Below are 21,289 nucleotides of genomic sequence, written 5' to 3'. Positions count from 1 at the left end.
GTGCACTTCAGTTTGCATGTAGGCGTTTAAAAGAACCTCAACGGAAAAACGTCTTCTACTGAGAAGCAAAGACCAGCGGATTGAAAGGGCCAGCAGAAAAGAATCCTTTCCATTTCAGTTAGAAAATGTGAACATGCCCTGGTGGCGCACACCTTTAGTCCCAGCACTTGGGAGGCAGAGGGAGGTGGATCTCTGAATTCCAGGCCAGCCTGGGATACAGCGTGAGTTCCAGGACAGCCAGGGTTACAGTGCAATTTATCTAATAAAGTTTCTGGGGTTCAGCAACTTTATCGTTTATCATGGAAAGGCAAACAGAGGTGCAGACTCAAAACCTGAGAGACACAAAGGTGTGTAGATGAGATTCCTGAGAGACCATTGGGCCCCAGCCTCCAAACATGGGCCACTGATCCCAAACCGGAAAAGCCACTGGACTCCCTAATATGGAGTCTTTCCATTCTTTGAGAGGAAGATTTGTTGGAGCCAAACAAACACAGGCAAGCTACTAATGCCCTTAGGAAATACTGACAAGTATGCCCACAGTCAAACTAGTAAGCTTTAACTATAAACTGATTTACTCCCAAGAGGGGCACTCTCCTCTTCCGGTCTCCAACTCTCCTACTCAGTCCTTCAGGCTTCAGACTGTCTAGGGGCAAACTCCTTTTTCCGTGTTCTCTGCAGTCTAGGTGAGCATCACACCACAAAGACCTTAAGCTCATCCTCTCTCCTAATCACTGTCTAGTCAGATTTACACTTACTGCCTTTAGCTCCTCAAAATTCCCTGGACTCTGGCATCTGCAATTGACCCTGTCCCCTGTAACAATCTACTCGTTTGTAAACACAGCGCATTCTTGTCCGTCGTTCCCTGCGACCCTTCCTATCCTTGAACACAGGCTGCCGACTTCTGTTCCTCTTTTTTGTGCTCCTGTTTCTTCAATGACATGGTATCTCTTTGCTGATTGTTTCATTCCCCACACTTACCTCCTAACTTCTGTGGCTAACCCTCTGTTTTCCCCCTGAATACTTCTCTATGGCAATTCCATCTGTTCTTAAGACTTCAACCAAGGCCTTATGTTATTAATCCCCAGATGCATACAGTTCCAGATGCGGTACTTTCTTTCCTCCTCTCCAATCCTATTTCCAAATCCTCTAAAGTCAAAGTATTTCTTCCCCATTACTCAAGCTGTAAGGCCTGCAGTCATCTTCTGTTTGTCTTGTTTGGGCCACACATTCAAGGATGCTCACCCACCACTTCCCCTGCCCATCACTCCAAGGCCCCGTGTTCCTTTACCCCAAGGAAAAGTGTGTGTGTGTGTGTGTGTGTGTGTGTGTGTGTGTGACTCTATGTATTCTCTAGGACACGGCCTAGCCAGTATCTACCCAGAGCAGAGGTAGGTTGCCCTAGAAAAAGGTGGCAGGGATAAAAGCACGCATTGCTCTTGCTGAAGATGTTAGTTCTGTCTCCAGTGCATGCACACACATGCACACACATGCACACACACACACACACACACACACACACACACTTTTCATTTTAACGAGTTGAGCTGGGCTTAACCTGGTGCCCCAGCTGCTCAGGAGGCTAAGGTAGAAGAAGGACCACAGAAGCTCATGGGCCTGAGAATACTGTGGGTAATATAACAAGACTCTGTATCAAACAACAACAACAAATTCAAATAGAAAAACGTACTCGCTTTTAATTTTTTGAAAGTTATTTTACCTTGTAGCTGGGCGTGGTAGCAAATGGCTTTAATTTCAGCCCTTGGGAGGTAGAGGCAAGTAGGTCTCTGTGAGTATGAGGCTAGCCTGGTCTACAGAGTGAGTTCCAGGATAAATCATGCTTATAGAAACCCTGTCTCAACAACCACAAAATGAAAGATAAACTATTTTGTTTTATATGCACGTGTGTCTGTGCATCATGTGCATGCCTGGAGCCCGGAGAGTCAGAAGAGGGCGTCAGATCTCTTGGAACTGGAGTTACAGATGATTGTGAGCCATGATGTGGGTGCTGGGAATCGAACCTAGGTCTTCTGGAAGAGTCGTCTATTCTCTTAACCGCTCAATGATCTCTCCAGTTCCCCAAAGCCAGGAATGGTGCTACAGGTCAGTAATCCCTGAACTCTGAAGTTGGAGACAGAAGGATGGTAAACTCAAGGCCAACTGGTCCGCCATAGTGAGACCTTGAACCAAAACCCAAACCAAGCAAACACAAGAAAAACAGTAACAAAACAAAAAGACCTCGGACAACCAGAGGCTGCATGTGTGTGCTTGTTTGTTGGTTTGTTGTTTGTTTTCCAAGGCATGCTTTCTCTGTGTCACAGCCCTAGCTGACCTGGAACCCTCTTTCTAAACTAGGTTGGCCTTGAACTCATGGACCTCTACCTGCCTCTGTCTCCTGAGTGCTGGGATTAAAGGTGTGCACCACCATGGCCTGGCATGATTGCATGTTTTTAAAACAGAAATTGTTGAGTCAATGAGACAGCTCAGGGGATAAATGCATTTGCTATGCAAGCTTCATGATCTGAGTTTGATTCCTGGCACCCTCAGTGGAAGGGGAGATCTGACCCTTACAAACTGTCCTCTGGTCTCACGTGACACACTATCCCTCCCCATTTCCCACTAAGAATAAAATAAAATAAAACCTGGATATTTTAGGAGTCTTCCCTCGATCTTCTCATTAGGGCAAAGGGCCTCCATCATCTGAGGAAGGTTTAAAGGCAAGTGATTCTGCACCTGGTGTACTGAGTTACATTCCCAGCCAAAGTCTGGAGTCCTTTGTAAAGTGAACGAACTGTTTGCAGTGTGGGCCATCTCATGCTTGGTTTTGTAAATTCTAACCTTATTATCATTGGATCAGGTTTCTCAGGCGATTTGGACTGACTCTTCAAACAGCATCCGGAAGCTTCTTAGGCACAGCAAGATTTATTTCTTAGGTCGGGTGATGGGTCTCTAGATGCTCACTTTATTAGTATCCTTTAAACTGTAAGTTTAATTATAATCTGCCTTTTTGTATGTATGATCTATTTCATAATAAAAAAATATATTAAAGGCTTCCTAAGTAAATTTCGTGTAATTGAACTTGTGGAGAAAAGAACACAGCAAACCACAAATTGCTGATAAAAGTAATTGCTCTACATTCCCAGAGGGAGGAAAAGACGTCTAAATTGAATCTAACCCATAGGAAATTAGATTAAACTAAACTTTCAGAAGGAGCTGCTCTGGGGGACAATTGTTCCCATCGCTGTCTGTGTTCTGGAGGCCGCTTAGGAGGATGGCACACACTAACTGCGCACACCCCCTAGAGAGAATTTTGTAGGCTGAGGAGAACAAAGGTTTGGCTCACTGGGGCGGACGCACACGGTTTCACTTCCTGGGGTGATGCTTATCGCATGAAAGGCTCCAGCTCCTGGAGTAGACATTTTTGGTTTCACCTGAGACACTGCAAAAACAATGGGTCCTGGAAAGGATCCAGCCCCTAAATCCTTCAGGGGCCATAGCAGCCTCAGCCAACTGTGCCTCGGTTTGTTTTTACAGGCACATAAAATGCTCGGCTGGAGAGCAGACCCCATCAAAGACACACAGAACAGGCAACTTGGGTTCCTCGGGTGGCGCATTGCTTGAAGGAACATCCGAGTATTAATAGGAGGTGTTGAATTTCCACTCTGGACCATGAGATGTCAAAATCCAACCAGAAGGTCAGGGGTGAAAGAACAGCCGTCAGTTTGCCAGCGACGTGGCCAGAAGGGACAAAACAGCGCAGAGGCCGTTAGACCGGGAGGACAAAAAGGGACGATGTTGTTCAAGTGTTTTACAAGGGTGGAGGGTCATAACCATGAAATCCTCAGCACACGCAAAAGTCAACTGGATAACAAAGACGCTTAATCATCTTAATGTGGCATTTTAATGACGCACCGACTTGCTATGCCAATTCAGAGATAATGAGGCCCTAATGCTACAGATGTTCAGCCAGGCTAAAAGAAAGGAGGGGGGATTTTCTAGCATGCCATTTTCTAACTATCCAATTACACAAATTGTGAAAGCACCTAAATAGTTTACCAGGTTTTGACAGCTGTTAATAGGATTTAGAAGCCCGATGGAGGGAAGAGCAAACCAGGAGACACAGGTTCTGTAGGTGTCTTGTCCACACACACACAGGCGACTAGAACCAACACCTCCCTCATAAACATAATGTCTGCACATCTTTCCTGGGATATCCTCTTTGTTTCAGGAATGAAAATACCAAAATGATGGTCCTTTTCATTTTCTAGTTCACCGTTTTACGCATGAAGGAATTCAAGAGAAAAGGGAAACTCTGATGTTTTGAGAACAAAGAATATGGAGGGGCTTGGGTATTTAACTACTAAAACTCTAAAGTCTCAGTGCATATTAAACTTCTGATCAATGATTTGCAGGATCCATTATGGTTTCTCCATTTGTGCCTTTACAGACGAGACGACGGGCGGTTGTTAATTTCTACATGCCTCTTTTAAGAAAAGGTGAACCGACCTAAAAAGGGATGAGATGCTACTATCTCAAGGGTGCGGAAGAACAAGCAAGCAGGCTTGGGTGATATTTGCCTGGTTAAGGCGCTCAGTAAAACAAGTTCTCCTCGGCCTTTCAAATGTCTCTGTAGAGATTCTACACATGTAGTAGCTAAACCATGTCACTTCAATTGCAAGAGATTTAGCGCGCTCCCCCAGAGTTAACAGTTACAAAAGACACCCTCCCCTTCGATTTAAGCAAGGACATGAGTCTGTGCCTTATCAGCTGACGCAGTTCATTCACATAATAGTAATGATGATTCTGTTCAACAGTTTCAGTACATTTTCCGGGTTTCCATTTAAAAGATAAGATTGGTTACGTCCAACATCAAGAATACTCCGTGCCCATGGGTGGGTGAGGTCTCAGCAGCCTGACTTAGCTAAGCTTTTTAAATGTCATGGAACCAGGTACAGCCTTCACTGAAAAGACGGAAAGTACTGCAGAACCAACCAGTGCATGGAGGTTTCTCCTGAACCACAAAGCACTTAAGTCTAAAGCACCATTTAATTCTGCCCATCCCAAGGACATCTTCATCCGGCTCAGCCCTTAAGAGCTCCCGTTGCCTTTACAGAGCACCTGGGTTCGCTTCCCAGCACCCACATCGTGGTTCACAACCTTCTGTAACTTAAGTTCCAGGGGACCCAATCCCCCTTTCTGGCCTCTGAGGACGTCAGGCATGAAAATGGTGCATATACCCTCAGGCCAAACAGTTGTATACATAAAATAATACAATAGGGAACTCTACAGAGATTTCTTTTACCTATTGTTTTAACCTATATTTTATATGACATTTGTAATTCTGAGCAGTAACTGCTATGCATAAAAAAAATGAATGAAAATAACAGGCTGGAGAGATGGCTCCGTGGTTAGAGCACTTGTCGCTCTGGTAGAGGACCCAGGTTCAATCCCCAGCATCCATGTGGTGGCTCTCAACCATTCAATACTCTAGTTCCAGAGTTCCATTGGAATTCACTATGTAGCCCAGGCTAGCCTCAAACTCACAGAGCTCCACCTGCCTCTGCCTCCGGAGTGCTGGAATTGGCTTTTTTCTCACATAGCCCAGGATAGCTTTGAAGTCCTGGTTATTTTGCTTCCATCTTCCAAGTGCCAGAATTATTACAGGAGTGTATTTGTGGCACTAGGCTTCCATCTTTCTCTCTCCCTTTCTCTCTCTCTCTCTCTCTTTCTCTCTTCCTTCCTTCCTTCTTTCCTTCCTTCCTTCCTTTCTTTTCCTTCCTTCCTTCCTTCCTTCCTTCCTTCCTTCCTTCCTTCCTTCTTTCTTTCTTTCTTTCTTTCTTTCTTTCTTTCTTTCTTTCTTTCTTTCTTTCTTTCTTTCTTTCTTTCTTTCTTTCTTTCTCTTAGAGGCTAGGAAGATGGTTCTGCTGGTAAAATGCTTATTGCACAGGCCCGAGGGTTAAGTTGGGACCACTAGCATCCCAGTGACGTCCCAGCCAGGTGTGCTGGTGGTACCTTTAGTCCTGGTACTAGGGTGCTGGAGGGAAGAGGACCCCTGGGGCTCAGAGGCCAGTTCTGCTTAATTAGTTTGCACCAAGACCCGGTGAGAAACCCCGTCTCACAAAATAAGGTGGAGCGCAATAGAGGAAGGCATCTGACACAGATACATACCATCCCAAACACTCAAATACACATGTAGACATGTATGACCATCTACACACACACACACACACACACACACAGCTCATGTTAAACTATAACTCAGGGTACACAGGTGAACCAAAATGTCTTCCATGGTTACAGCACACATAGCTCCTGGTATATGTAACGTGTCGTGAGAGAGAGAACACATTTATTCCCTTATGGACTAGGAATTGTTTCAAAGCTGTCCCAAAACTTACAGACTCAGTTACTCTAGGAGCTTAATGAATGAATGAATGAATGAATGAATTCCTCATGTAGTCTGAACCTATTCACTCATAACAACCAGGCCAAGGAGGGAAGAGTTCTGTTTTTTTCAAACTCTTCCCTTTTTTTCATTTATGTTCTCTTCTGACTCAGCGTCTCCGTGACTGCCTGACTCTGTCTCCCTGCTGAGCCCAGCGACACAGTTAGTCACATCTTAGCCTTCTACACTTGCTTCACGCTCAACAGAATACCACAATAGCATCCCACTTTTAGATCTCCCCATCCCCAGCAACTGCTTAACAGTTGCTGAGTCACACGCCGGAGGACTGCAAGCGAAGCGATGTCCCAGCTCTCCCAGAGACTGTGGAGGGAATGCTGCCCCACAGAAGGAGACCAGAGCAGAGGCTGCCCGGTGACCTGAGCCCACATCCAGCTTTCGATCATGTGGCTAGGGTGACCTTGAGTTTCTAATCCTCCTGCTTCCACTTCCTCAGCTAGGTGTGTGTGTGTCTGTGTGTGAGGAGGTGGGGTGTGTGTGAGGGGGTGGGGGTGGATTCTAGGAATGTGACACCTCATGCAGTCGGTGCAGCGCTGGGGGATCAACCTGGAGTGTTGTACATGTGGGACAAGCTGACCTCTATCTGAACTCGACACATCCACCCCCAACCCTTCACAGGGTTTTGCCTTGAAGCTCAGGCTGTCCTGGAACTCATGACTGCCCTGCTCGGCCTCCAGAATGCTGGAGTCATGGCTGAGCATGTTCGTGTTCCTCTCCCAGCAGCCAGCGGCAGATTGTCCTCCTTGTACCTTCAACGGTGACTGCTGGGCTTGGTGCGGGCCTGGGACTGCTTACCAAGCCAACAGGAAGGAGCGAGGAACGGAGGTGAGAGGGGAAGAAGATGAATGATCATTCTGCTCTTTGCCTGGAGTACAAAATTAGGGTTGATGGTGTTTTTTAAAAATTGCACAGATTGTAGCTTTGCCTAAAGCGAGCACATTAGCAGAGAGGAAAACCAATCAATTGTTCTAAGCGAAGGTGCAGCAATCAAACCCAAAGCACATGAGGGGCTATCGGGGGAGGGGAAGAGAAGGCAGAGATGAAAAATCTCAGAGATTCTTTTCCTTTTAATATTAAATTAATTGAAATAAAACGCGTGTAAAGAAAGCGTCTAGAGCTGACCATCTGTACCACAGCACTTGAACTTCCGGCCCTCCTTTCTGTCCACCCTTCCCCTCCTGACATCCCGTTAATGAGATGAGACCATAAGTAAGCAGGAGGGGCTCTGCTGTCTTCTAGGTGAATGTGCGCCATTAACGCACACCAGGGAATACGCCATCTTGTCACTGGGACTGTTCATCCCTAGAGTCAGGAGCACAACTGCTTAACAGTTGCTGAGTCACACGCCGGAGGACTGCAAGCGAAGCGATGTCCCAGCTCTCCCAGAGACTGTGGAGGGAATGCTGCCCCACAGAAGGAGACCAGAGCAGAGGCTGCCCGGTGACCTGAGCCCACATCCTCTCTCTGTCGTATGGAAATTCCTAGTGATCCCTAATAAAGTCGACAGACTTTTCATAGTCAAAGAAGAAAGCAGGGACTGACAGGACAATGACAATATGGAATCTAACTCTGTTTTTTTTCCAACTGAAACTACAATCCAATGCCTCACACTAACCAGCCTATGACTTTAATGAGAATTTGACTTCTGTGAATTTTCTCATTTGTGCAGTGATAAAATCTATACCTCACAGGGTTTTTACAGTAATGAAATTCATCATGATATTGCACAGACCAAGTGTAATTGTTAACATGTGGTATACTCATGACCTTGATTTAGACAAAGATTTCTTAGATATGATACTAAAATCCTGATTCACAAACAAGAAGTATCTCATAATTCAATAATAAGATCAACGGCCCAGTTGAAGGCACACAAGTGGATAGAACTGTAACTCAAGGGCTGGAGACAAGATGGTTCAGTGGTTAAGAGCACTGAATGCTCTTCCAGAGGTCCTGAGGTCAATTTCCAGCAACCACATGGTGACTCACAACCATCTGTAATGGGATCTGATGCCATCTTCTGGTGTGTCTGAAGACAGGGACAGTGTACTCACATATATAAAATAAATAAATATTTTTAAAAAAGAACTATAACTCAAGATTAGAGTGTTAGCCTGGCATGTTCAAGACCTTAGATTCAGCTGCTAGCACTATCATAATAGATTTTAAAGAGCACACAGGATGTCTGCATTGGTATCCCAGTTAATTGATTGTACAAATGAACAATTGGCCAATGATAATAGTTATCATTGTTTGTTAGAGAAATGCAGTTAAGATGACAAGATGCCTCTTCACACCCACTGGAGAGATTAAGTTAAAAAGACACACAGGGACACAAGGAAAGCATAACCCTCACGTGTATGGATGGTGGGAATGGAAAATGGTGTGGCCATTTGGAAAAGCCATTTGGCAAGTGGCCTCCTGAATGCCTCCCAGTTGGCAGAAGTGGTTGGAGGTGTCATTTCTGTGCTTAGGTTATATAAGATGGAGACTTGGATCTTGCTTTCCCTCCCATCCTGATGCTTTGTGATTCTCCAGTAGGTAAGCTGGATAGCTCAAGTGGCAAGTGGCAAGGAGTTGGAGCCAGTGCCTGGCCAAGCTGAGGGTGTGTGTGTGTGTGTGTGTGGTGTGGTGTGTGGGGTGTGTGGGAGTGGGGGTGGGATGGGGAGGAATGGGGCCTTTGGTCTAGCATCTGTTAAGACTAACTCCTGACCATGATCATTGGTGAGTTTGGGGTTGTCTCTTCTCTTGTCAAGTGTTCAGAGGAGATGACAGGATGACAGTTCAGGTCAGTGTCTCCATCAGAATCTTGGGAGCGCCCGTGAAGCAGAGGACCCAGCGATGCTACATCTATACTTCTGAGACAACCCATTTGCATTGTCTCCCAGTGATCCTGGCTTGTGGTAATTTCTTACCCATCATTTGGTACCCAATATAGGCAGTTCCCTATAAAATTAAACATAAATATCCCAAACAACCCTGGAATTCCACTCTTAAATAACTGCTTGAGATGAAAGCATACGCTCACGTGAGCCTATATAATAATGTTTGTAGGGACATTTTGCTTATCAGTGTGTGAACTGAGCAAAATGGATTGCATCAACAATGGACTCCCACTCAGATATAAAACAGAGCAGAACGAGGCCAGGAAGGATGGTGTGTGGCTTTAACCCCAGCACTCAGGAGTCCGAGGAGGGTAGATCACGAGTTCAAGGCTAGCTTGATTAAGATAAAATACTAAATTAAAAAAGAAGCAAACTCGTGGTTGCTACACCAACACAGATAAACTTCCAAAACATTAGTTTTGAGAAGAAGGAGGCAGGAGTAAAAGATAACAATTTGTATGATTCCATTCGCGTGGAAGTCCAGAAATGGTGGCCCTACAGAGATGCAGTTCAGATTAGTGGCTTCCTGGGGCTCTGGGTAAAGTGACGGTTAGCTGCACAACATGAACGAGGGAGCCTTTGAGGGGCAGACATGGCTTAAAACATGGTGGCAGTTATATAACGCTAAGTTCACCTAAAGAACAGCCACTGAACACATCAGACAAGATAAATTATAAGTAACCAAAGACTGCTTCAAAAAAGAAATCTTGGGCTAGTAAGACAGCTCCCCCAACAAAGGTGCTCGCTACATGCACCTAGCAATCTGAGTTCCATCCCCAGAATCTAGGTAAAGGTGGGAGTGGGGAGCCAGCTCGGCCTCCACACAATGTGGCATGCTTCCTCCCACAACAGTAAATAACAAATAAATGAATGAATTAAAAAATAGATCAATATGGCTAAAGAAAGCTAACCTCTTTGCTGCCAGACCTCCGCCATCATAGGTCGTATGCACACTCCCAGGAAGGGCCTGTCCCAGTCTGCACTGCCCTACATCTACATCCTAGCATCCCCATGTGACTGAAGTCGACAGCTGACCACGTGAAAGAACAGCTTTACGAATTGGCCAAGAAAGGCCTGACTCCCTCGCAAATAGGTGTGGTCCTGAGGGACTAGCATGGTGTGGCACAGGTCCGTTTTGTGACTGGAAGTAAGATCTTGAGAATCCTTAAGTCCAAAGGGCTTGCCCCTGATCTCCCTGAGGATCTCTACCATTTGATTAAGAAAGCAGTTGCTGTCTGAAAGCACCTTGAGAGGAACAGAAAGGATAAGGATGCTAAATTCCACCTGATTCTGAGTCACCAGTTGGCTCGATACTAAACGGCTAAGCGAATGCTCCCACCTAATTGGAAATACGAGTTGTCCACAGCCTCTGCTCTAGTGCATAAGTGCTGTTGTGTGCACAAGCAATAAAATCACTTTTAGTAAAAAAAAGAAAGAAAGGAAGGAAGGAGGGAGGGAGGGAGGGAGGGAGGGAAGGAAGGAAGGAGGGAGGGAGGGAGGGAAGGAAGGAAGGAAGGAGGGAGGGAGGGAGGGAGGGAGGGAGGGAGGGAAGGAGGGAGGGAGGGAGGGAGGGAGGGAAGGAAGGAAGGAAGGAAGGAGGGAGGGAGGGAGGGAGGGAGGGAAGGAGGGAGGGAGGGAGGAAGGAAGGAAGGAAGGAAGGAAGGAAGGAAGGAAGGAAGGAAGGAAAGAGAAAGAAAGAAAGCTAATCGGATAGCCTGCTGCCTTGATAGTGAGCGTCGTAAAGGGGCAAGGTCGGCTTCTCATTCCCTATGAAAAGCTTCGGGATGAGACCCAAAGGCCCAGAACTCAACTCTTAACTCTTTTTGTTTCTCTATAACTGATTTCCTGTGGTTTTCAATAAATGTATACCTGGTTAAAAACCACAGAGCACACCCCTTTGTTGGGCAATAGGAAAATAGACTGAAGCAATCTACTCTGAGAGCCGACAGGACTCTCCTGGGTTGAGTTATTATCAACTCCAGACAGATATGGAACCTCCTACTAAATTGTGCCAGAGTCCACGGGCCGCAGATTTTGCCCAGCAACTTGCTGGCTCTCTGCTTCCTTAATAATTTAGTGGGCTTCGTTAGACTATGACTGTTAATTAATGGTTATATCCCTGGCATCTGAGGCAGCAGAAGGGCGTGGGGAAGTCCTCACACACATCCAAGGATAATGGCTTAGTGCTCTCATAAGACAAAAGAAGAAAATAGTTATGTTTTCTCCAAGGCCTCAGAAAGAGAACTAGAGCAGCCTGAAGGACCTGAAGAGCAAGTTGACAGGGTAAGGGACAGGTCACATAAAAATGCCAGAGACGGTTCTGGGATTCAAGCAATAAAGGGGTCCTAAAGGACACACAGTTCGCTCGTGGTTTGGTGGATAGGAGTGGCCACAGGCCTAGCATGACTTGAGAATCTAATCAAAGCCTTTCGTATTTTCTCTGCACTTCCTTGAGGAATACCAAAGGGTAACAAAAGCTTGGCTGGGATTTCTCCCTCCGCAGGCGCAGGTGTGGAAAGGCTGCCTCTAACAAATCTTGTCACTGTCTTTAATGCCACCAGACCAACAAAAATAGCGAAATATCTGTCATGGTCCCATTTTTTACTTCTGCAGTTGACATAATTAACAAATTTATTATGGGTAAGGTCACACATTATTTTTAATTATTAAACTGTGGGTGTCCATATGTTACTGTTTAGACAGCATCACTAGCTGAGGAGTATAGTTTTCAAGACCTTCATTCCTGCAACCTCAAATAGAGCTCCAACTGCAGCCAGCGAGGGGAGATTTCAACTCAGCGGCTAAATGAGAAAACATCTGTGCTTACCAGTCAAAACGAGAAAGGTCACATGTTAAACCCAGTTAATCTTGTTTATTGGTGTTTGAAGGTTATTCACCAAGGGCTGGATTACTAGGGTCCTCCTTCAGGCCTGGCTCTGACATCTATATTCATTCTGCTGTGTGGAGATGCTTGAAAATCCAAAGCCCTAGAAATTAGACCGGCACTTCTAAATGTAATTTTGCTAACTCTGAACTGGAATACTCTGTCAACCTGTTGCTGCACCATCACTTAAATGCTAGAAAAGACCACCTATCCAAAGAGTCCAGGGAGGCTGACTATTTAAAAATTGTTTTCCTAATTTCCATCCATCATTTTTGTATGGATAAAGCACTCAAAACATTCCTCCATCAAAATCAAGAAAAACAAGCAGTCTTATGAGCAAGAGATAAAAATTAAAGATGGTCCTGGGGTAGATTCGGGGACTGTAGAAGAGAAGGGGCCAGGCTAGGAATGTCGCTCAGGGGTCAAATGCCTACAAGACCTGAGCAAGGACCTGGGTTCAATTCCCAACACTAAGGGGGGAAAAGAAGGAAGGAAGGAAGCAGGGAAGGAGGGAAGGAATGAGGGAAGGAAGGAGGGAAGGAAGGAGGGAAGGAAGGAGGGAAGGAGGAAAGGAAGGAAGGAGGAAAGGAAGGAAGGAGAATAGGAAGGAAGGAGAATAGGAAGGAAGGAGGAAAGGAAGGAAGGGGGAGAGAGGGAAGGAAGGAAGGAGGGAAGGAAAGAGGGAAGGAGGAAAGGAAGGAGGAAAGGAAGGAAGAGGTTGGGTCTATCTGGACCTATCTCGTGATTTTTCACAATTAGCATATATTTTTCCCTAACTCAGAAGAAAACAAGATTGTTTATGTTGGAACTACAAACACAAAATTATCATTAAAAAAAAAACATTGAAGTCAAGAATCATTGGAGAGACGATTCATTAAGTAAGAACATTCTCTGCTCTTCCAGAGGACCAGGGTTCAGCGGCAGCACCCACATCAGGATCCCATAATTGCTTGAAACCCTTGTTCCAGGAGATCTGACATTCCCGCTCTGGCGTCCATGGGCATCTGCACACATACACACTTAGGCACACACATACACATAAAAGAAATAATTTTTCAAAATGAGCCTTAAGACTTTACATACTTTGGGCAGACCTTGCTAATCGTCTCTGTGCTGTGGGCCTATCATGTACACATACCTATCAGCACGGAACATACCTTGCTACTGAGAGATCGTTCTCAAACCCTGATGTATAAGGCTGAAGATTTCTGCCCGAGACCTTGAAATCAGCTCAGGCTTCAGTGAAAGGTGTCTCTACACTGTGCTTTGTACAAACAGTGGTTTGGCATTCAGTTTTTCACAAGTACCCTTAGAAGAAATTGAAAATATTATACTGCCTTATACTTAATTAAGAGGGCACTAGGTTAACATTTACAATTTTTTATCATAGTTTACTCTTAAAGCTCTTAAACAAAACCAGAAACATTTCTGTCTTAAACGCTGGAGGTTCTGCATATGTCAATTTTGTCACTTACAACATTTACTTTTGAGAATCTCAAAACTGAGCTACAAAAAAAAAAAATTGCAAAATGTCTGTTTCTTAAGTAAACTTATGAGTCTGTGATGGGTCACCTCCATAGCTATTCAGGGATCCTATTGGCTACAGATGGAGCTGTTACGACATCTTTTTTAAAAAGTATCCAGGCTGGTGAGATAGCTCAGTGGGTGAAGAGGGGTTTGCTGCCAACGCTGAGTTTCGATCCTTGGCGGCCACATGGTGGAAAGAGAGTCAGCCCCAGCAAGGTACCTTCTGACCACACATAATAAATGAATTAATAGATGTAAAAAGATATGAGTGAACAGCAGTGTTAGTTATGAGGTTTATCCCATCATAAATTGACAATCATATAAATAAGCTTTTAAAATATATATATATATATATATATATATATATATATATATATATATATATATATATATATATAGGAAGCTGGGCAGTGGTGGCATGCACCTTTTAATTCCAGCACTGGAAAGGCAGAGGCAGGAGGATCTCTGAGTTGGAGGCCAGCCTGTTCTACAGAGTGAGTTCCAGGATGGGCAGGACTACACAGAGAAACCTTGTCTCAGGAAAAAAAATAGAATTTCCCCATGAGCTCTATTTCCAGTTTGCTTTCCCAATAAAATCTTATCCTATGTTCTGCTCTTACGAGCTGTAACCTCTAATGCTCTGTACCAACACACTAGAAACATCTTGGTGTACATTTCCTCAACAAATTTACATGATAAAAATAACTTTCATTTATTTTTTTTGTTGCAATGAGGTGCCACATGTAAAAAAAAAAAAACCCTATGTATTGAATTTTGTATTTTTATTTTTTATTATTTTTAAGGCAGGGCCTCTCTGTTTAGTCCTGGCTGTCCTAGAACTCACTATGTAGCCCAGGCTGGCCTTGACTCACAGTGATCCTTCTGTTTCAACAGATCACAATTATAAGGTTTGTAGGTATGCTCAATGCTTTTCTTCATCATATTATCATGACAACAATTAGCATGAAATTAATTAAATATAGCTATAGTTCTAATTTAGTAATTAGCAAGCATACAAATGGAAATAATTAGCAATCTCTCTCTTTTCTTTATTAAGAAATTTGTCTTTCTGATCTTCAGGCTGGACTGAAATTTGCTATGTAGCCAAGGATAGCCTCAAACTCACACTCCCCTGCCTTTGATTCTTGAATGCTCTTGATATCCAAAAAGATAGATAGTCACCATGGAAGTTGTCATCTTAATGATGATAAAAGGTGAGCCTTTCTTTTATGAGTTTGGAATAGGCTTGTTGGGAAAGGATAATATCAACTTCTGTAAGACTAGTTTCAGTAAAAGAACACACTGAAACCAAGAACCTAGAAATTAATTCTCTTAAAACCATTCTCACCCACCAAGGTTTGAAGATCATTGCTAACAAAGATCATATTGTCTGGCCAGAAAAATGGCTCAAGGGCTAAGGTTCACTCCCCCAACCTCCAAATCACATCACCAAGATGTCTTTACCTGTTCGTCACTAGAGTGAACAATTGTCTAGTGAGCACTTGTGGACAATGCTGGAATGAATAAACAGATGAACAGGTGGGTGGATGGATGGATGAATAGGTGGATGGATGGATAGATGGATGAGTGGATGGATGATAGACGAATAGGTGGGGGATGGATGGATGGATAGGTGGATGGATGGATAGATGGATGAGTGGATGGATGATAGACGAATAGGTGGGGGATGGATGGATGGATAGGTGGATGGATGAGGGATAGATTGATAGATGAAAGGGTAGATGTATGATGGATGGGTGGATCAATGGATGGATGAAGAGATGAATGGGTGGATGGATGGATAAACAAATGGATGGATGGGTGGATTGATGGGTAGATGGATGGATGGATGATAGATAGATGAATGGGTAGATGGATGGATGGATGGGTAGATGGATGGAAAGGCAGAAATGAAAGTAATAAACATGGACATTTACTGTCTACCCAGAACGCTGATATTAAAGAACACAAATAGGTTCATGGCATGTGTCTATAGTTCCAGCCCTTGGGAGGCTGAGGCAGGAGGATCACTCTAAGTTTGAGGTCAGCTTAGATAACATAATAAATACTAAGCTAGACTAGGACCTTCCTTTTGAAGAAGAGGAGGCAGAGGAGGAGGAAGGGGAGGAGGAAGGGGGGGGAGGAGGAGAAAGAGAAGGAGAACAATTCTTTAGAGCATGATAACTTGCAGTAGCTCTCTGTCATAAAACTGTATAGATAGTCAGAATGGAGCTATTACGTGGTGCTGATCTCCCTTATCCCATGGGAGTGGGGTAGACAGTAGCTGCCATGTGAGTCTTTAGAGATTTTTAAGTGAAGCGTGCCTCATGACAGCTGTGCCTAGGCTGAATGTCTCTGTTCTAGCTTTATGCCTTTTGTGACAGTACATACAACACAGACTATATTCATTAACTCCACAATAAACTCCTCTACACGTCATAAGTTCTTCATCCTACTTGCTATGTTAGTAGAGAGATCTTGTCTCTCACATCATTGTTCTTTGCAATAATTAGAAATAACAGCCCCAGGGGCTGGAGAGATGGCTCAGTGGTTAAGAGCGCTGACTGCTCTTCCAAAGGTCCTGAGTTCAAATCCCAGCCACTACATGGTGGTTCACAATCATCTGTAATGAGATCTGACGCCCTCTTCTGGTGTGTCTGAAGACAACTACACTGTATTCATATATAACAAATAAATATTTTTTTTTAAAAAAAGAAATAACAGGCACACACACACACACACGCAGCGTAAGAGGAGTCAGGTAGGAGTGTGTTCAGATCCTAGTCTAGCAGTGAGCTGGTGATGGGGTGGGGAAAGGCTTCCCTGCAGATCATTGATTTCGGTGCTATAAATACTCCACCACAGTCAGTTTCAAGCTGACCAATGCAAAGCCTGCCAGGTCACAAAATTCCTGAAGATTTCACAAGTGACTTATATGCTGGCTCTGGCACACTGCCGGGATCCCCTCTGTCCCTCAGCAGGGTTTCCTCACATGGTGGCAAACTGCTCAGAGTGCCATCATGGACCAGTGTCCCTAGCTAATGCCAAACTTCATCTGAGCACAGAATTCACTTGGCAGGAGCCGCTGCTGTGACATGCATGCTGCTGCAGGCGTCATGTGTCCATCAGCCTGACCAAGAAGAGATGCCAGTGCTGCCATACCACAGAGGCCACGGTGAAGAGACAGCGGTCTCCCCAAGGAGCCCTAGAAACAGCAGGTTGATGTCTGTTCTTTTAACCCTTTCAACGGTTTATTCTTCTGTAGATAACATTCCTTTAACTTAACTGTGCTTTCGTGGGTTGGTGAAAGAAGGAAAGAAGAAAAGAAAGAAAAGAAGAAAGAAAGAAAGAAAGAAAGAAAGAAAGAAAGAAAGAAAGAAAGAAAGAAAGAAAGAAAGAAAGAAAGAGGGGGAAGGAGAGAGGGAAAGGAAAGAAAAAAGAAAGAAGGAAAGAAAGAAAGGATGGAAGGAGGAAGGAAAGAAAGAAAGAAAGAAAGAGAGAAAGAAAGAGGGAAAGGAGAAAGGAAGGAAGGAAAAAAAGAAGGAAGGGGACAGAAGAAAGAAAGAAAGAAAGAAAGAAAGAAAGAAAGGAGAAGGAGAGAGGGGAAGGAAGGAAGGAAAAAGGAAAGAAGGAAAGAAAGAAAGAAAAAAGAAAGAGGGGAAAGAGAGAGAAAGGAAGGAAAAAAAGAAGGAAAGAAAGAAAGGATAGAAGGAAGGAGGACAGAAGAAAGGAAGGAAGGAAAGGAAAAGAAGGAAGGAAGAAAGAAAGAAAGAAAGAAAGAAAGAAAGAAAGAAAGAGGGGGAAGGAGAGAGAGGAAGGAAGGAAGGAAAAAGGAAAGAAGGAAAGAAAGAAAAAAGAAAGAGGGGAAAGAGAGAGAAAGGAAGGAAAAAAAGAAGGAAAGAAAGAAAGGATAGAAGGAAGGAGGACAGAAGAAAGGAAGGAAGGAAAGGAAAAGAAGGAAGGAAGAAAGAAAGAAAGAAAGAAAGAAAGAAAGAAAGAAAGAAAGAAAGAAAGAAAGAAAGAGGGGGAAGGAGAGAGAGGAAGGAAGGAAGGAAAAAGGAAAGAAGGAAAGAAAGAAAGAAAAAGAAAGAAAGAGGGGAAAGAGAGAGGGAAAGGAAGGAAAAAAGAAAGAAGGAAAGAAAGAAAGGATGGAAGGAGGAAGGAAAGAAAGAAAGAAAGAAAGAAAAGAAAGAAAAGAAAAAGAAAGAAAGAAAAGAAAGAAAACTCAGAGATGCTTTTGTTTTTGCCAAGAAGATTCAAGGAGAGACGTGTCTTGGTTTTATCTAACACAACCACAAATTGACACTGGGGGGGGGAGGGCGGGGGGGGGGGGGAAGCTGTAAGTCTCTGCCCATCACAACACATACAGAAGGAGTGAATTTCTGCAGGGCACACTGCTGATGTTGTGAGATAACTCCTGCATCCCATGAGCAGGGGGCCGTGCTCTGGGCTCACAAGATGTAATATTTTGATAAGACGTGGCACTTCCTTTCAAGGCAGATATTTGTGTGCATTGAGTGATACCGCTCGCTGGAGCTTTGGTGAACAGAGGCAAAGCTGACTTGGTCTCTCCCAGCTGTTCCAACCACCCCCTCCCACACACTGACATACAGAATAATTAGCATCCATAAGCCGCAAAGGTGGCTTGCTCTTTTTCCCTCGGCAGCATCAAAGTAGCTTGTGTTAATGATTCTTATAAGCACCAGATGATCATAGACATCAAAAAGGATCAAGACTTCGCCACTGATGTCAGCTGTATGTGCCATGGGCCCGTAATCTTAGCACTTGGGAACCTGAGCCTGAGCCGCAAGTAGAAGCTAACTTTTGTTACACCATGAGTTACAGGCTGGCCTCAACTGCAGCTGGAGGCTCCTTCCAGTCCTTCCCCACTCCAGATGGGAAACTGTGCTATGGAACGCTCCTGAGGCATGCAGCTATGTTTTCTTTTTGTTGTTGTTGTTGTTGCCATTTTTTGTTGTTTTTGTTTTTTGGGATTTTTTTTTGTTTTGTTTTTTGTTTTTTGTCTTCTGTTTTTGGTTTTTTGAGACAGGGTTTCTCTGTGTAGCCCTGGCTGTACTGGAACTCACTCTGTAGACCAGGCTGGCCTCGAACTCAGAAATCCCCCTGCCTCTGCCTCCCAAGTGCTGGGATTAAAGGCATATGCCACCATCACTTGGCAGAGCTATGTTTGATGAGTAAGAAAAGATGATTTTTTTTTTATAGCTAACTTTCCAAGTTCCCATCTTTATCTTAAACTATTCTGTTCAAGGTGCCACCATAGAAAGTATTTAAGACCTTTCAACAAAGTATCAAGTTTAAATCTTCTCTTGGAACCAGACAAGACCTAAATAGCTACACTGAGGGGCCACAGAGATGGCTCAGCAGGCAAGGGTGCTTCCTACCAAGCCTGAGGACCTGAGTTCAATCTCTGGATCTGCATGGTGAAGGGGGAAAAAATTGACTCCCTCAAACAATAAAAGTCTCTGAAAACTAGGGTTAGAACAGGCCCACATTTGACTTCAGCATGCCCAGGGTACCTTGGGTAGAGACCATGAAGCAACGGCGCAACCTCCCAACGAGGTGGAAAGGCCATGATGGAGCCCCCAGTTCTTCCTTTGGTCCTAGATCTGGAACCAGATTCTTAACATCTCCATTTCCCATACAGGAGACTGAAGGAGTCCGCCATGAGCGTGCCTGTTATGAGGGCACCAGTCTACGTACATTTACCAATAGAATTATTTTCCATCTTTGAAATTTTAGGGATGCTGAGTTAGGCCATCGGTGTCCTGCATTTCCTGTCTTACTGGGGTTTTGCAGTCTCTGTCAGCCACTGTTATAGTTAGGAACCAAAATGTCCCCCACACACACACACACACACAAGACCCAGAGCTTCAAAATGTAGTTGCTGAGCTGTTGGTATCACTGAGAGGAAATGGGAAACTGGGGAATCCTTGAAGGGTTTAATAGGGTCCTAGCTCCTTCCTCTCCCTCTTTTTGCTTCTTGACAACCACGAAGTGAAGAGCCTCGCTGCCATAATTATCTTGTCATGGGCCCAAAGTGATAAGGCCAAGCATCCCTGGGCTGAGACCTTGGAGCTTACAAGCCCAGATCAACCTTCCCACTTAATGTTTGCTTTTGTTTTGTTTTGTTTTGTTTTGTTTTGTTTTGTTTTGTTTTGTTTTGTTTTGTTTTGTTTTGTTGAGAAAGGATCTTACAACACAGTCCAGAGTGGCCTCAAACTTATTTTGCTGTCAAGGCTAGCCTTGAACTCTCGATCCTCCGGCTTCTGCTTCCTAAGTGGTAAGATTATAGGTATGTGCTGCTTTTAAATTTTTTCTCCCCCCACTCTTTGTGAAAATAGATTTTTTTTTTTGGTGGTTTTTCGAGACAGGGATTCTCTGTGTTAGCCCTGGCTGTCCTGGAACTCACTCTGTAGACCAGGCTGTCCTGGAACTCAGAAATCTACCTGTCTCTGCCTCTGCCTCCCAAGTGCTGGGATTAAAGGCGTGCGCCACCACCGCCTGGCAAATAGATTTGTTTTAATTGAACCTAATCTATCCTGATTACAGTTTTGTCTCCATGACTATGCCCAGGTCCTCCCTGCCTCATCTAGACCCAGCCCCTCACCCCATCTGAGGGATCCAGGACTTTCTTTTCTATGTCACTTCCTTTTTCTGAATACAAAGATGCTAGCCATGGGAGTTAGGGTCACACTAGCCCAGTGTGACCTCACCGGCCATGGGAGTTAGGACCACATTAGCCCAGTGTGACCTCACTGGCCATGGGAGTTAGGGTCACACTAGCCAAGTGTGACCTCACTGGCCATGGGAGTTAGGACCACACTAGCCCAGTGTGACCTCACTGGTCATGGGAGTTAGGACCACACTAGCCCAGTGTGACCTTACTGGCCATGGGAGTTAGGACCACACTAGCCCAGTGTGACCTCACTGGCCATGGGAGTTAGGACCACACTAGCCCAGTGTGACCTCACTGGCCATGGGAGTTAGGATCACACTAGCCCAGTGTGACCTCACCGGCCATGGGAGTTAGGGCCACACTACTAGCCCGGTGTGACCTCACCAGCCATGGGATTTAGGGTCACACTAGCCCAGTGTGACCTTAACTGGTCATGAGATTTAGGGTCACACTAGCTCAGTGTGACTTTAACCACTGTGTTCTTGACTAAGAATGCCCACCATGACTCTGTCTCCTCACAACATCTTGCTGGCATTTCAGATCTAAAAAGAGGATTCCAATATCTTTTTTATTCAGAGAGGTGGCTAGGACACAGTCATCAGATGCTTGAGCGGGCTGTTTCTACTACTACTCAAGATCAGTCAGATGACAGCTCCAACTAGCCATCAAGAAGAGAGAACCAACAATTATCCTTACATACTAATGACCACTCTGCAAACATAATTCTGACCTTTTCATTCATTGTGCATTTCAATCCAGCTGAGGCACACCATTTCACAGGGAGGTGAGCTGCTGGGCATGGTGGCACATACCTTTATTCCAGCATGGAGGAGGCA

At 44.5% G+C, this 21,289-nt stretch overlaps 1 protein-coding gene and 1 pseudogene across 2 annotated transcripts in view; one reads left to right on the top strand and one right to left on the bottom strand.

Annotated features, from left to right (window-relative positions):
* Window positions 1-21,289, bottom strand: part of Ikzf3 (IKAROS family zinc finger 3) — a 90,212-nt gene that overhangs the window by 33,597 nt on the left and 35,326 nt on the right. The gene's annotated exons all lie outside the window — the stretch shown is intronic.
* LOC127693394 (40S ribosomal protein S13-like) lies at window positions 10,289-10,755 on the top strand (annotated as a pseudogene).

The sequence above is a fragment of the Apodemus sylvaticus genome, chromosome 10 (assembly GCF_947179515.1).
Source record: "Apodemus sylvaticus chromosome 10, mApoSyl1.1, whole genome shotgun sequence".
Taxonomy (NCBI): Eukaryota; Metazoa; Chordata; class Mammalia; order Rodentia; family Muridae; genus Apodemus; species Apodemus sylvaticus.
Note: the sequence above shows the minus strand (reverse complement) of the source record. Positions and strands in the feature narration are given on the sequence as shown.